At 34.8% G+C, this 17,854-nt stretch overlaps 1 non-coding gene across 1 annotated transcript; it reads left to right on the top strand.

Annotated features, from left to right (window-relative positions):
* Positions 1–444: 444 nt before the first annotated feature.
* Positions 445–551, top strand: LOC141723005 (small nucleolar RNA R71). The gene has a single exon (XR_012576000.1). It is a non-coding gene; the product is annotated as a small nucleolar RNA R71 (small nucleolar RNA).
* The last annotated feature ends 17,303 nt before the right edge of the window (positions 552–17,854 follow it).

Below are 17,854 nucleotides of genomic sequence, written 5' to 3'. Positions count from 1 at the left end.
CTCGAGCTGAAGTTAGGATGATTGCGGTTGTTTGGATGATAAGTGGCTGGAGCTTGTTGTTGCGATCTCTGAAAGTTGCTCAAAAATTGAGCTGATTCACTAGAAATAGCGCACTGCTCAGTTTCATATGTTCCCGCACAAAGTTCACAAATGCTAGTAATCTGATTAACTCCATTATTAGCCAAATAGTCCACTTTCATCGTTAAAGCTTGAAGTTGAGTAGCTATAGCAGTAGCTTGATCCACTTCCAGAATTCCTGCTACCTTTTCTTGCAACATTCTTTGCGTAGAATTCTGATATTCATTGGCTTCCATTAGCTCAATCAACTCATAAGCTTCATTGTAGCTTTTAGCCCATAAGACTCCACCAGATGCTGCATCAAGCATAGGTCTAGAGTGTGCACCTAGACCATTATAGAAAGAGTTTATGATCATCCAATCAGGCATGCCGTGGTGTGGGCACTTCCTTAGCATCTCCTTGTATCGATCCCAAGCCTCACACATAGATTTACCAGTTTGCTGAGCAAACTGAGCAAGAGCATTCCTGATTGCAACAGTCTTCGCCATAGGAAAGAATTTAGTGAGAAACTTTTGAGCAAGATCCTCCCAATTGGTGATAGACCCTGGTGGTAGAGAATGTAACCAATACTTCACTTTGTCCCTCAGAGAGAATGGGAATAGTGGCAGCTTGATAGCATCTTCAGACACATCGTTAAACTTGAAAGTGTCACAGATCTCGATGAAATCCCTGATGTGCATGTTTGGGTCCTCAGTAGGATTACCCCCAAACTGAACTGAGTTCTGTATCATCTGGATCATGCTCGACTTGATCTTAAAAGTACTAGCCTTGATGGCTAGCCTGATAATGCTTGATGGCTGGCCTGATGATGCTTGACTGAATGTCATTGATCTTAGGCTTAGAAAAGTCCATTAAAGCCTTAGAATTATCTGCTTGATCTGCCATCTCTAATAAAGGTGGTTCTTCGATTTTCTCTTCTTCAGCTACTTTCTCTTCATCCTCAAAATCTTCCCTACGATCCCCTACAACTTCTTCCTCATCTTTTTCCAGAATTCTCCTACGAACTCATGAACGCGTTTGCATAAACGATCGCTAGATTACCTGAAATATAACAAGAAAAAAATATATGTAAGTAACAATGTCCGAGTCAATGAACTTTAATGATCACTGATGACAAACACATAAACGAAAAGTTAACACTGCAGTCCCCGGCACCGGCGCCAAAAACTTGTTGGGGCTAAACACGCGCTAATAATTCACGCAAGTATACGCGTTCACAAGTAATATAGAATCTTTTCTAGTTCATTCTTACAGAGACTGGTGTTGGTTAACTATATAATTTATGCACCTATGCACCGATGATATGGTTATTATCCAATGCTAGGACGATAACAATTTGGTTTGTTTCTACTACGAATTAAACTAATGATTATAACTACTAGAGTAAAGAAAGTTGTATATTATATAAGACAAACATGAGATTCTAACTTCATTCAATACTTCATTCAATAGCCTTATTATTCTTAACCTTAGCATGCAATGGTGATGACAATAATCATACACGAAACTGCTAAACGCCAACTTTCGTTGCACGAATAACATACTACCAGACATCCAGAAAAGAGATAAAAGCTGAATAGACACCAATTATATTGAGACCCTATATGTCTATAGAATTTGACAACATAACGGTTTAAAACACAAGTTATCTATCATGATTATACAGGGCAAGTAAGATGGGTAAAATTACCTACGAATCATGCATAACAATAACACATGAACCTATGCTAGCATGACAAGTTCTAAATCCTTAAATTCACTGTCGCTTCATTAATAATTAACACGCTAACTTACAAGTTCGTGACTCTTATAAGACGAATAAGCACAACCAATACTAGGTTATCATTCAATCACCACACATTATGGCATAGAAATAATTTAACTAAAGAAATCCATAAATAAATCCGCTAAAACCCCACGATAACGATTAGCCCATAATCGGACTCATCATCAACGGTGGGTTCCGATGAAAGCATGGTATAATAAACGTAGTCTTTATACTTAGATAACAAAACCAAGTACGAAACAAGAGTAAAGGTTCACAAGTAAGAAAACTAGCATCCAAGTTACAACTTCGAACAAAAATTCACAAGTAAAAACAAGATCTTCTTCGTCTTCGTTGAATCCATGCTAAACGGTCTTCTTACGGCTCTCCTTGCGGTCTGGTACGTCTCTTTTATGAAAACATTCTTATTTAAATATATATAGAATCCCTAATCAATCTGGAAGTCTCCCAATTAGAATTGCATTAGAATCAGGATTCAAAACTTTCGCACCGGCGCGGCTGCGCGCTATCACAACACGGGCACGCTGTCATTCTGGAATCCTGGCATGGCTGCGCGCTATCACAGCGCGAGCGTGCCGTCCTTCTGGGAAAAACTCAGATTTCATCTTTTTCCTTGCTGCTTCGAGCCGGCTTTCCACGAGCTTTTATTCCAACACCACCTTGACACCAAAATAGCTCTAAAACAATGCTAATTCACCTGATTACCAAGATAATGCCTGAAATGAAAAAACACTAAAAAACACATTAAAACACTTAACAACTTGAGTACAAATGCATCAATTCAAAACTTATTATAGCATAATAAAGTGTCATAAATGCCGTTCAACAATAGGGCCATGAGATAATTATAATTAATAAAATATTATAACGTGCATGATAGAAATAAACTTGTGTTTGGGAACTCACATTTGTGACCCAAATGAGATATAACTAAAAAGTATTCATAATATGCACTGTTAGATATATTTGATAATGTCATGACTAATATGATTTGTGTTTAGTTTTCAGATCTTACTTAACAGGACAAATCAGTATTTAACTGGAAATCAGTACTTATACTGGAGTCAGTACTTAAGATATCAGAACTTAAGTTGTCAGAACTTAAGTTATTAGGAGATATTTATCTGGAGATAATATCAGGACTTAAGGAGACTTTCAGATAAGGAAGGCGGCTGATTGAAAGGAAAGAAGATCAAGACAAACGCAAGAAGAGATATGCATGAAGAAGGAATTCTATGAAGAATAGAATACTTGGAAGAAAAGATAACTGGTTGATATATTTTAGGAAGCAGAATTATATTCCATATCAATTAGAATTTATCTTGTAACTGTGTAGTATATAAACACAGATATAGGGTTTACACTATATGTGTTATCATAATCGAAGTTATTATTCATTGTTACCCTAGCAGCTCTCGTGATAAGTTGTTCATCACTGAGAGAGGACAGTTCCATATTATAACAGAGTTTATTGTGTTAAATAAAATCTGTTTTCTGTGTTCTTATATTCGATTTGATTGTGATAAACACTGTATTCAACCCCCTTCTACAGTGCGTGAGACCTAACAATTGGTATCAGAGCAAATCTGTTAGCACACAAACAGTTTAAGATCCAAAAGCAATCATGTTTGAAGAAGAACAAACTCCAACCAAGCCCACCAAAACTGAAGAACCTCCAAAGACTCAAATCCTTAATCGATATGAGACTATTAGAGTTCCCATACTGAAACCATCTGAATATCCCATATAGAAGGTGAGGATGTCTATGTTTCTGAAAGCTACAGATCCATAATACCTTGACAGAATCAATGAAGGACCACACAAACCAACCAAACTCTCTGTTGTAGTTGCAGGTGAACCAGCAAAATCTGTTCCAAAGGAGAAGGGTGATTACACTGCTGAAGATATCTCATCGATTGCTAAGGATGCTAAGGTACGACACTTGCTGCATAGTGCCATTGATAATGTCATGTCAAATAGGGTAATTAACTGCAAGACTGCAAAGGAGATATGGGATGCCTTGGAGACAAGATGCCAGGGAACTGATTCAATTAAGAAGAACAGGAAGACTATACTCACTCAAGAGTATGAGCACTTTGACTCAAAACCTGATGAGTCATTGACTGGTTTATATGACAGATTTGTCAAACTCTTGAATGATTTGTCACTAGTTGACAAGGAATATGATCTTGAAGATTCAAATCTTAAATTCCTGTTAGCTCTTCCTGAAAGTTGGGATTTGAAGGCCACCACTATAAGAGACAACTATAATCTTGAAGAAACAACTCTTGATTAAATTTATGGGATGCTCAAGACTCATGAACTTGAGATGGAATAAAGAAGCACGAGGAATGGAAGAAAATAAAGGACAGTTGCTCTAAAGGCTGAGGAGGAATCCCCCAAAGAAGCTGCCTCAAGAAAAGGCAAAGGAAAAGCTCTCATCACAAAGTCTGATACTGAATAATCAAGTTCTGATAGTGATGATGACTCAGAAACTGAAAGCTTACCTGAGATGGATGTTGATGAAGAGATGATGAAGCTGTGTGCTCTTATGGTGAAAGGAATCACAAGGATTGCATACAGGAAATTCAGAAAGGGAAAGAAATTTTCCAGGAAAGGTGCAAGATATGATAAAAAGAGTTTCAGAAAATCTGAAGGTAAAGGAGGAAAGTCTGACAGAGGAGATTGCTCAAATGTCAAGTGCTACAACTGTGGTGAGAAAGGCCACATATGTCCTGATTGCAAGAAAATGAAGAGTGACAAAGGCAAGGCTCTTGTCACAAAGAAGAAAAGCTGGACAGACACTTCAGATTCTGAAAGTGAGGTGAACTATGCCTTGATGGCAAATGCTGATAGCAGTTCTGATAATGCTGAGTTAAAGGTACCTCAAACTACTTATGCCTTTCATACTGATGATATTACTGAGTTGAGAAGATATCTTAAAACCATGTTCATTAGTTATAGAGATCAAACTTTAACATGTGAAAGATTAACTTCTGAAAATCTTGCTTATAAAAAGAGGAATGATTATTTAGAAAAAGAGTTAGTCATGTTCCATCAAACTCAGAAAGATAGAGATGATGCCTTTTATGTCAGGGATGAAGTACTTAAAATAAATGAATCTCTAAAAACTGAGTTAGAAAAGGAAAGAGAGATTATCAGGACTTGGACTAACTCTGGCAGAACAACTCAGAATTTGTTAAGTAGTGGAAACTGGAAAGAAGGCTTAGGTTATGGAGATGAAAAGAATGATAAAGGAACTGTGGAAATTGAGCCTATAGTTGTTAAACAAAAGACAAAGGTAAATCCTGTTAAGTTTATAGCTGTAAAGTCTGATATTGATAAATCAAAAGTTAAAGAGAAATTATCTTCTGACAAATCAAAACAGGATAAGCCAACTGAAGTAAACATAGGCTTAATGACAAAGAAACAGCTTAAGCATAAGCTGAAAGATGATAAGAATGTAAACAAGGTAAAGCTCCCTAGGAAAAATAGGAATGGAAAGGAAGGTGTGAGTAAAAGTAATGATTATAAGCCTGTTCCTAATGATCCTAGAAAGAAATGCTATAACTGTGGAAATTCTAACCATCTGGCTTCTTTTTGTAGGAAAATAAGAACATAAACTCCTTACCTTCAAAGTCAGGAGTTAAGAGTCAGTCTGTTAGATATAGGCCACAAAATCCTTATTTTCATTGTGGTAGTTTATGGCATTCCATTTATACTTGTAAGGAATATCATAGTTTGTACTATGATTATTATCAAATAAAACCTTCTTTAAAGAAAGTTAGCATTATTCCTTCTAGTGTAAGTTCTGATGCAAAGTCTGATAGTGTAAATGCTGATAAGAAAAATGTTAACATAAACTCTGATGCTAAATCCACTGCAAATGTTAACAAACTTAATAAGGCCAAAGGATCCAAGTAAGTCTGGGTCCTTAAAACTAATCATTAGTGGTCTTTGTGATTGCAGGGCAACAGGAAAAACATCCTAGTTCTGGACAGTGGATGTTCAGGACATATGACTGGAACTAAAGCCCTGCTATCAGATTTTGTGGAGAAAGCTGGCCCAAGTGTTTCTTATGGAGATAGAAACATGGGAAAAACTTTAGGATATGGCAATATCAATCTGGGGAATGTCATCATTGAAAAAGTGGCTCTAGTCTCAGGACTTAAACACAATTTGCTGAGTGTTAGTCAAATCTGTGACAGAGGTAATCATGTGGATTTCTTTGAAGAACACTGTGAAGTTGTAAGCAAATCTACAGGCAAAGTTGTTCTGAAAGGATACATGCATGGTAACATTTATGAATCCAAGCTTTCAACAAGTACTGATGGTTCTGCAATCTGTCTGTTAAGTAGAGCATCAATTGAAGAAAGCTGGAATTAGAACAAGAAACTCTCTCATTTAAATTTCAACAATATAAATGAACTAGTCAAGAAAGATCTTGTGAGAGGTTTGCCAAAATCAGTATTTGCTCCTGATGGCCTTTGTGATTCTTGTTAAAAGGCAAAACAAAGAAAATATTCATTCAAGAGCAAGATTGAATCTTCAATTCTTGAGCCTTATCACCTACTACAGGTTGATCTATTTGGTCCAGTGAATGTCATATCTATTGCAAAGAAGAAATATGCTATGGTCATAGTGGATGAGTTCACCAGATACACATGGGTGTATTTCTTGCACACAAAAAGTGAAACTGCATCTATCTTGATTGATCATGTCAAACAACTGGATAAAGTGGTTAAAGACTCCGTGAAAATCATAAGAAGTGATAATGACACTAAGTTCAAGAATTTGATTATGAAAGAGTTCTGCAAAGACCAAGGAATCAAGCAGGAATTCTCTACTCCTGGAACTCCACATCAAAATGGAGTGGTTGAAAGAAAGAATAGAACTCTCATTGAAGCTGCACGAACTATGCTTGATGAAGCAAAGTTACCAACCTATTTTTGGGCTGAAACTGTGTAGACTGCTTGTTTTACTCAAAATGCAACACTCATTAACAAGCATGGAAAGACACCATATGAGATGGTGAAGAAAAAGAAACCAAATCTGAAGTATTTTCATATATTTGGATGCAAGTGTTTTGTTCTTAAGACTCATCCTGAATAGCTATCCAAATTTGACCTAAAAGCTGATGAAGGAATTTTTGTTGGATATCAACTTTCCACAAAAGCCTTCAGAGTCTACAATTTAAGAACAAGGGTTGTCATGGAATCTATCAATGTCTCTTTTGATGATAAGAAGATTACTGGACTTGAAGATTTCAATGATCATGATCAGCTGAGATTTGAGAATGAAGTTTTAAATTCTGATACTGTAAATCCTGACAGTCTAAATCCAGATACTGCAAACTCTGATGGACTAAACTCTGATGTTATTGAAACTGTGGTGACTACGCCAAAGAAAGATGCACCTGTGCAGGGGGGCATACTGAAGATACAACCACATCTCAAGAAGCATCAGAACCTACAACTGGCTCTTCAAGTTCTGATTTATCAAGTTATGATGGGCCAAGTTCTGATAATTCTGGGAACTCCAATTTTGAAGGATCCAACTCAGAGAGCATAATTTCAGGGGGAGCATCAGAAAAGGTTGATGAAGATAGCATGGATCATGGGGGATCATCTAGTTCTAGAGAAAACCTTCCATCTGCAAGGAAGTGGACTAAAGCACATACACCTGACTTAATTATTAGAAATCCTGATACAGGTGTCAGAACTAGAACAACTACATCAAATGAATGTCTCTATCACTCTTTTCTTTCTCAGACTGAACCAAAGAAAGTAGAAGAAGCTCTTTAAGATGCTGATTGGGTGCAAGCAATACAAGGAGAGTTAAATGAATTTGAAAGAAATAAAGTCTGGACCCTAGTGCCAAGACCAAACAACAGATCTGTAGTTGGTACAAAGTGGGTGTTCAGAAACAAAACTGATAGTGATGGCATAATTACAAGGAATAAAGCAAGGCTGGTTGCAAAAGGATATTCTCAACAGGAGGGAATTGATTATGATGAAACATTTGCACCAGTTGCTAGATTGGAAGCCATAAGGATATTTTTGGCTTACGCTACTCACAAAAAGTTTACAGTCTTTCAAATGGATGTAAAAAGTGCTTTTCTTAATGGAGAATTGGAAGAAAAAGTATATGTTGAACAACCTCCAGGTTTTGTAGATTCAAAATTTCCTAATCATGTCTACAGACTTGACAAAGCACTTTATGGCCTTAAGCAAGCTCCAAGAGCATGGTATGAGACATTAGCTCAGTTTCTTCTGAAAAGTGGATTTAACAGAGGGACTATTGACAAAACACTATTTTATCTCAACCATGGGAAGGACTTACTTTTGGTGCAGATATATGTTGATGATATCATTTTTGGTTCTATAAATGACAGAATTTGTAAAATGTTTTCCAAGCTAATGCAGTCAAGATATCAAATGAGTATGATGGGAGAACTTAGCTATTTTCTGGGTCTTCAAGTCAAGCAGAATGAAGAAGGAACTTTTATTTGTCAATCTAAGTACACCAGAAATTTGTTGAAGAAATTTGGAATGCAAGATTGTTCAAGTGCATCCACTCCTATGGCCACTGCAACAAAAATTGGATAAGGATACTGGTACATCAGTAGATATTACTGATTACAGATGTATGATTGGCTCACTACTCTATCTAACTGCAAGTAGACCTGATATCATGTATGTTACCTATCTTTGTGCAAGATTTCAAGCAGATCCAAGAGAACCTCACTTAACAGCTGTGAAAAGAATTTTCAAATACCTTAAGGGTACAGCTGATCTGGGATTGTGGTATCCTAGAGAATCAGACTTTAAGCTAATAGGTTACTCAGATGCAGATTTTGCAGGATGCAAAATTGACGGGAAAAACACAAGTGGAAGCTGCCAATTTCTTGGAGGCAGATTAGTTTCTTGGTTTAGCAAGAAACGGAAGTCAATTTCCACATCAACTGCAGAAGCAGAGTACATTGCTGCAAGAAGCTGTTGTGCACAGATTCTTTGGATGAAGAATCAGTTACTGGATTATGGGTTAATATATTCTAAAATCCCTATTTACTGTGATAATCAAAGTGCTATTGCTATGACAGGTAATCCAGTTCAACACTCAATGACAAAGCACACCAACATTAGGTACCACTTCATAAGGGAACATGTGGATGAAGGTACAGTTGAATTGCATTTTGTTCCAACAGATGAACAACTAGCAGATATCTTCACAAAACCACTATATGAAGCAACCTTTACAAGATTGGTAAATGAACTTGGAATGGTTTCAAGTTCTTTCTCTAAATCTGCTTAGTTTATGTTCTGATACATCAGACTTTATGATCAGTATTTACATATATTACTATCTTTGTGAATTCTGTGCCTAAATTGAAAATTTGCTTAAATGCTAATTGTTGTCTGATGTGAATTTCTAAACTCTGATAGTGATATAAATTTTTCTGTGACTACTCAATCCAATGAGGATAATTGTGCTAGATGCTGAACTAGTAGTCTTTAATATACTACAGATCCCATGTCTGAAGTAATTGTTTATGTGGAAATCTCTTAACACAATCAAATTCTGATATTGAGCTTAGTTGAAGTTTACTTTGTGTATCTTATTACTAAGTCAAAAACTAGAATAGTGCTTCTTATCTGATTAAGTTCTGATGTTAGTAAACCTGATGGATGTACTAAGTGCTGATAAGCCTCACTTATCCATAAATAAAAAAATTAAAAAAAAAATAAAAATAAGAATCAGGTACTCCTTTGAGATCTAGAGTAAAAAATGCGGAAGGGAAGACCCAAGTGCATTGCTGGTATTAAGTAATATGCATTAGAAAAGAAAAATGAAGTTTTCTTGGTGACTTTTCACATTCTCTGATTACTGGAGAAATACTCTGATAATAGCATAAATTCTGATAAGCAGTTGTGACTCACTTACACTGAGAAGCCACTATAAAAATGAATTTCAAAAGATGCATAAAATGAGCAAAAAATAGTTGAGGTGGACTCATGCATGAACTCATTCTATAGTAGACTTTAGAAAAATGACAGATTTTAAGCAAAGTTCTTAGTTATGCCTTATTTCTAAGATGTACTGAAGTGAATCATACTTTACTTTTTGTTTGATATTTAGCTTAATGCACACACATACACTCCATATGAATGATGAAAATTACTGTGGTGATAAATGTTATTTTGGATGAACTGTTTAAGTGTTAGTTGCATAAATTCTGAGGACAAGTTCTGATAGAAGTTCTGATGATTAAGTTCTGATGTACCCATATCAGTATTTGTGTGAAGAATTACTGGAATAAACATTCACTTTTCGAGTTAAGAAGCCATATTCTGATGACTTTTAAATTCTGATAATAATCAAGTTCTGATGCTGACATGGCAGTATTTATTTACTTGGTTTATTTTTGGTCATTACCTCAACGGTGACATTTTTTTCAGAATATTGGTTTATGTGAGATAAAGCAGTAATAATCATTTGTTTAGTAGTAACAGTTTTTTTTAAACTGAACGTGCAAAGTCATAATTGCTTATTTACCGTGCCCATTAACTTTTGCCTTCACTGCTGCATGTTTGACAAGTGTAAAGGTCTGTTCCACTCCTCATTAACTGCTGTAACGTGGGTTGTTTAAGTAAAAGAGATAAAAGATTTTCAATTTTTTTATTCATATTTTTATTCTATTTCACTCTCTCTCTTTTCTTATTCTCTCACATTTTCTGACTGTTCATTATACAGACATTTCAACAAACACCTTTCAGCCAAACAAGTTTCTCACTTTTTCTGATGGCGCCCAAGGATTTAATTGTTGATGGAGCCAAGTTTGTACCAAATAACTATGCTGCAATCTTGAACAAGGCTGAGGCTCCATCAGATTTGCACTTTGTGCAAGATTTCTTAGCAAATAGTGAGATTGGGTATGCTTTGACCCAACCTCAAACCATTTCAAGCCAACAAGTACTGACGTTTTGGCGGACTGGGATTTTTGATGATGGTGGTGCTACTGGTACTCCAAGCATTGTATTTGAAGTAAATGATGTTGAACATGTAGTTACTCCTGGGGCAGTTCACAAAGCTCTCCACTTACCAGAAGGTTGTACATTCTCAACAGTGGAGGACCCTGTTCTACATCATCTTATAGCCAGTTTAGGTTATGAGAAAAGTTTGGGAAATCTTGGACAACTGAAAAGAGCAAATATCAGGAAAGAATGGAGTTTTTTCTTTGATTGCATCACTAAAACATTCGCCAATAAATGCTCCAACTTTGATGATATTCCAATCATGAGTCAGCAAATCGGGTATGCTCTTATTCATCAAACTCACTTTAATTTTGCAAGTGATGTGCTAGGTTTCATAGGGGATAGGATGATAGAGGATAGGAATGTAGTATACTTTGCTAGATTCTGTCAGCTTATATATACTTTTTGTTGTGCTGATGAACCCCAACCTACCACTGATTTAAATCCACCCTTTAAGCTTGCAAAATGGGCCTTTAATGATTTGTTAAATGCTGACATTAAGAAACAAGTGGTTAGATCTTTACAAATACCTTAGTTAGTGAAACAGATACTGGTAAATACTGATCCTCAAACCTACACATCTGTTTACCCTGATGTTCAACCCACATCCCATCCACCACAACAGCCATCAGAACATACCACATCTACACAAACACCTCAAACTTCTCAACCTCAACCTACTCAACCCTCAATCAAGACATATTTCAAACCATCACAGTCATCTCAATCTCAACCTTTAGCACATCCTGGGAAGCCTTCATCTTCCAAACCCAAGGGGACTAAAACAGTACCTCAGACTCAACAGAAGAGAAGGAAACTTGTTCTGAGAGATGAGTCAGACAATGACGAACATGTTCCCATGTCTGAACCTGTTGTAGTAGAAGCTGATAAGATCTCTTCTCAGAAAGACACTGTAACTGAGAGTTCTAGGCCTTTCAAAAGGATTAGAAAGCTAAATCCTGTTGATAAAGCTCCTACAGTGTCTCCACCCTTGAAGAAAAAGAAAAAGCAAATAGCTCACAGGGACACAGTTGAGTCCGAATCAGAAGATGCGGAAGCAGTTAAGGAAGGGGGTCAGGAATCTCTGATCCCAACAGAACCAATTGTTATTGAATTACGTCCTTCAGCACAACCAGAAAATGCTCAAGACAGAGTGCTTACTCCTCCTGTGTCACCTATAATTGAACAAGTACATACTGATGACCCAGGTACAAGTGCTGAGATTGATATTCATAACTTTATTATGCCTGAGGTTTTGTACTTAGAAGCTCCACCAACTCCAATCACTCCACCAACAACACCAATTCTAGATGCTAATTTTAATGAAGATATTCCTACTACACCAATTCTGAATCTGGATGATGAAAATCAGATTTTAGTTGGGCATCAAGGTATGGATGTTGATCAGAACTTAGTTGGAGATCAGCACTTAGAGGATGATGTTGAAGCCTCAATAGCCTCTCATACTATTCTTTTATCAGAGGATGCTGATGATGCTGATTCTATAAGTTCTGATGCTGCAAATGCTGCATTTACTGGTGAAGCTGCTGCCAATGTAGATGCTGATGCAGCTGGTCCATCAGGACATGCACCTCAACAAGCTCAAAATAAAGATGAATTAATCAAAAAGTTTGTTAGAGAAGATGCACCAGTACCTTGGAGTGAAACTCCTAGAGAAAGGGAGTGGACTAAGGAATGGAACAAAGTTGATTTTGTTCCTTCTTCAACCATACTTGCTGATCACTTGACCAAAGCTGATGAGATGCTAGTCAATGATGATTTCAAGACACAGCTCAGAGTTAGTGCACTAAGTACAAGGCACCTTCAAGGTCAACAATCTGTAACTCAGGCCAAGGTAGACAAAATTCAAGAATCCATAAATCAGCAAGATATGCTTGTCAAGCTGGACAAGAAAAGGTTTTTCAAACCTACATTTGACAGAATTGAGTACATTGAGAAAACTCAGGAGAAGCAACATGCTCAGATTGATGAAATTTTGAAGAATCAAGCTTCTCATCAAAATCAACTCAATGAGATCCAATCCTCAATGGATTTGCTTGTCTCCCTTCTTTTACCTGTTGATGCCAAAAAGGGGGAGAAAGTAATTAAGTCCAAATGCAAAACTGTTAAGACACTGAAGGGAAAGGATGATGAAAAAGATGACCAAGGAAACTCTGGAATGGGTGGAGGTCATGGTCAAGGTAAAGGTTTTTCATCAAGCAAAGCTGGAACTATAAGTCAAAGAACAAGTTCTGATACTGGGAGAAGAATAAGTTCTGATACTGGTAAAAGGATAAGTTCTGATGAACATCTGGAACTTGATGAGGAAATTTCAAGACAGTTATTTCTGAAAGAAAATCCAGGAATGGACTTTGAGAGTCTAAAGGAAAAAGAAGCTAGATTTAAGTTAGAAAAAGTCAACTCCAAATCTAAAGCTTCTATTATTGAAAAGAAACTTCCTGAGGCTAAAGGCATTGTGATAAAAGAAAGGACAAATCCTGAGGCAACTAAAGCCAAATCACAAATGGAGATAGATCCAAGGTCCAAGGGCAAAGAAAAATTTAATGAACCTGTAAAGGTTTATGTGCCATTTGTGGATGAAGAAATATTTGATGAAGATGCTAGTCTTACTCTGATAAAAAGGAAGATTTCTCAAACAACCTCTGACATGGCTCATGTTGTTCAGAGTCAAGATATAGTAAGTTCTGATATGACAGTGAAGCAAGCAACCTCTGACTTAGCTCAAGTTGGCTTGATATCAGAAGATAAGGAAAAGGAAACCTATGACATTGCTCATGTTAAACCTTCAAAGTTACTCATACCAGGATTCACCAAAGCTAAACAGACTCAATCTTTGAAGACTACCAAAGGTGGTTTTGAAGCAAGGGTTGTTATAGGAAAAGAAGCCAGAGATAAATCTGGATTGGGTAGTGCTGATGAAAGAAGAATACAGAACACAACCAATGATCCAACTTCTTTAAGTGAACCAGGTGTTGGAGCAACTCCTGAAAGATTGAATCAGCTTGAATCTGTACAGATGGTTTACCATACATTTTTGAAAGAACACATCTTGTTATATTTTATGACAGATGGAAGGGTATACCATATTAGGCAGAATGCTATACCACTAAAGTATTTTGAGGAACTGGAACATGTTCTATTCTTACTGTAAGTGAAGAACAGATTAACAGATGGTGCTGCAAATTATTTGAAGACTCAAATTCAAAGACAAAAGAAGCTTTACTCTATAAAGTCTGACATCACATACTTTCCCAAGTACAGAGATCACAAAGGTGATATTGTCGAGATGAAGCCTAACTCTGCTAAGATTATAACTACTTTTCTGGGTTATAAGGCTGTGGAATTCAATCTTGAGTCTGACAAGGCATATTTAATCAGACTAGATCAGGATATAAGGAAAGCTAGAATAAATGATCTCAGGGCTGCTATCTTTCAAATTGGTGAAGATACAGTTGAATTGAAGAATGCTAAAAGGAGGATGGTTAATGAAATTGAATATGCTGAGAGATGTTTGTTAAAGAACTATCTCAGAACAACTCCTGATATCAAAGAGATCAGTAATTGAAGCCAAGTCAAAGATCTACAAATGCTTAAATTCTGATGTATATACAGACTGAAGCTGTTATCAGACCTTGAGGATGGTAAAGCCACAAGGACTGTAAGTTGTAATTATCTAGTCAAATTTTCATGCATTTCTACTTAATGTTTTTGACATCATCAAATATCTGTTAAACTTGTATATTATGCTAATTTATAAGTTGGGGGAGATTGTTAGATATATTTGATAATGTTATGACTAATATGATTTGTGTTTAGTGTTCAGATCTTACTTAATAGGACAAATCAGTACTTAACTGGAAATCAATACTTATACTGGAGTCAGTACTTAAGATATCAGAACTTAACTTGTCAGAACTTAAGTTGTCAGAACTTAAGTTATCAGGAGATATTTATCAGGAGATAATATCAGGACTTAAGGAGACTTTCAGATCAGGAAGGCGGCTAATTGAAAGGAAAGAAGATTAAGACAAACGCAAGAAGAGATATGCATGAAGAAGGAATTCTATGAAGAATAGAATACTTGGAAGAAAAGATAACTGGTTGATATATTTTAGAAATCAGAATTATATTCCATATCAATTAGAATTTATCTTGTAACTGTGTAGTATATAAACACAGACATAGGGTTTACACTATATGTGTTATCATAATCGAAGTTATTATTCATTGTAACCCTAGCAGCTCTCGTGATAAGTTGTTCATCACTGAGAGAGAACAGTTCCATATTGTAACAGAGTTTATTGTGTTAAATAAAATATATTTTCTGTGTTCTTATATTCGATTTGATTGTGATAAATACTGTATTCAACCCCCTTCTACAGTGTGTGAGACCTAACATGCACAATTCCCATAATTTTTATATATTGAAAGACATTAATATTTAATGAAAGACTAAGATAAGTTTCAAAAATATTAATAATTTTTTGTATTAAAATCATTGTTTTAATGGGATATTAGAGATTTTATGAAATATACTAATTTTAAATTATAGTTATCAATTTAATTCTAATAAAATGTAAGTCAAAATCTATAATTTAAGCGAGAAAAAATAAAATAGAATGAATAGTAATTTGAAAATTACGTTTGGAAATATTTTGTTCATGAATAATGATTTTAGTTTACAAGAATCAGAACCCGGTCCCTATTTTTCAGTTTTTGAATTAGAAATTTTGGTCTTATTTGTTAATATTTGGTATTAGCAATTTGATGGTTAAGAATGACGATCAAAATTCTGTTAGAGGGTAAATCATTCATTCTTTATCCTTTAAAATATCTTATTTTTCTCATTATTACTAATTTATTTTTCTCATACTATTCATATCATTTTTATTATGATTCGTATATTTCTATGTAAATATAACATTTATAAAAATTGTCATATGACATAAATCATATTTTACGATTTTTTTTAAGATTTGTAATATTATTATTTTATTATGTTTGAGTTGAAAGGTTACTTGAATTATATTAAAATATATAGTTCTACATATATATTATAGTGGAGAAACTAACTGATATACCTTCATTTAAGAAGTTACTACCTGGGATAATTTTTCACGAGAATGGCCCTTTTTACATATTACATACGCATTACAAGGATTTGTATATCCAATGTACATATATACATGATATCTTCCTCTACGTACAGTATAGAGTTCGCTTGATTAATCACCATTTTTTCTTCTCTTTTTTCTTTGTGTAAATCTTCCAATCCATTAACTTTAACTTCCAGTAAATTATTCAAACCTTCGTATAATTAACTATTAAATATTTATAATGTATCTAAATGTGTTTCTCCCCACCAAATATTGACCTCAACATTAAACCTCCAAAATTTTATTGACTTTACAATTCAAATTTGGGCTTGAGGTTAAAATTTTTATTGTATCCATTCATTGTTATATATACCAAGTTTTAAATTACTGAAGAAAACTCATTGTTAACGGGGAAATTTGGTGACAACATATTTTGGAGGTTGCTGGAATAACAAACTTGTGAAAATAGAGGTATTGGGGTTTTAGATGTTTTGGGGGTGGACTTGAGAGATGTCTCGACTTTGTTAAATGTGTCAGATATCCGTTTTAAAAATTCCTGTGTACCTACATATATAGGATCAAGTCAAGATTGTTACGTTTAGGATTCAATTTTTAATCACTTGCCATTTCTAAGGGATATATTTGTAATTAGTAGATTTTATCTTTTTAAAATGTATTAGCATCAAGATAATATCATGATTTGAATGATATCGTTGAGAAATATTTTCTATATTTAATTAGAGATTATTTCTCGTGTAAAAGAGTGAAAATAACTAATTTGGAAATTAAATTGATTATTATTAGTTTATATTGAGAAATTTGGGAGATTATTGAAGATACAAAAATATGGCGTGTCAATTACTGCCCAATTCTTTAGTGCAACTTGATGGATTGGAGAACTAAGCGTACTTTGATCTTCCGAATTTCTTGAGACACTGAAATAGCTATGAGTAGAAGATTAATAAATACGATGGAGCATATGTCAGTGTTTGTGCCTTAGAAACAACACTATTATGTTTGGTTTAAGATATTTGGATTATTAATATTTACATTTTTATCAATTGTTCCTTTTATAATTTATCTCTAAGTACGTGACTTAGAAATGAGATAATGAGAATAGTCTCAATATGCCTAAAAGTCCCTAGTCAAATATTATTATTAAGAGATAATAATAATGCCTTAAGACTTGTGTGTTTATAGCGTACACTTAATTGATCATAGGTATATTAATACTAAAGTTAAAAACAAAGACACATGTAAATGTACTTGGTGTTGGATATACCTAATATGACATTCTACATGTTTGTAGCGTCATAAGTAATTCTGATAGTGATAATGATGTAATGGTCCTTAGACTTGAAATCATTAAATTTTAACTTTAGAAATATAAATGAATGATTAAAGTGTACTTCAGTTATATTATAAATCAGATGAGAAATATGAATGATATAGAAATTATTTAACTCTCCTAATTTTAGAAGTGATATTGGTCTCTTGTTTGAGCTAAACTATGAAATGTGTGGCCACACTCAAATGTATATTTGAAATGATAGTCTATTCATTGATCAAGGAAACCTAGATTAAACTATGATGAGAATGATACTTTACATGCTTATAGTTTAATCTAAAATATTTGGTTAAAGTGATTATATTACATTATACATTATTCAAGAAATGTTTAATCGATCCCCGATTTAATTATGATTAATCGGGTAACAGTGATATATTACTAAATGCCGCTCATTGTTTACGATTTTAAATTAGACTTAATATTCGCTGTTAGCATGATAATAAATTAGAGGGTAAAACTTAAAGAATGCTTGAAAGAATTATTTAAT

This window comes from Apium graveolens, chromosome 4 (assembly GCF_009905375.1).
Source record: "Apium graveolens cultivar Ventura chromosome 4, ASM990537v1, whole genome shotgun sequence".
Classification (NCBI taxonomy): domain Eukaryota; kingdom Viridiplantae; phylum Streptophyta; class Magnoliopsida; order Apiales; family Apiaceae; genus Apium; species Apium graveolens.
The sequence above is the reverse complement of the archived record's forward strand: the minus strand, read 5'-3'. Positions and strand labels throughout refer to the sequence as shown.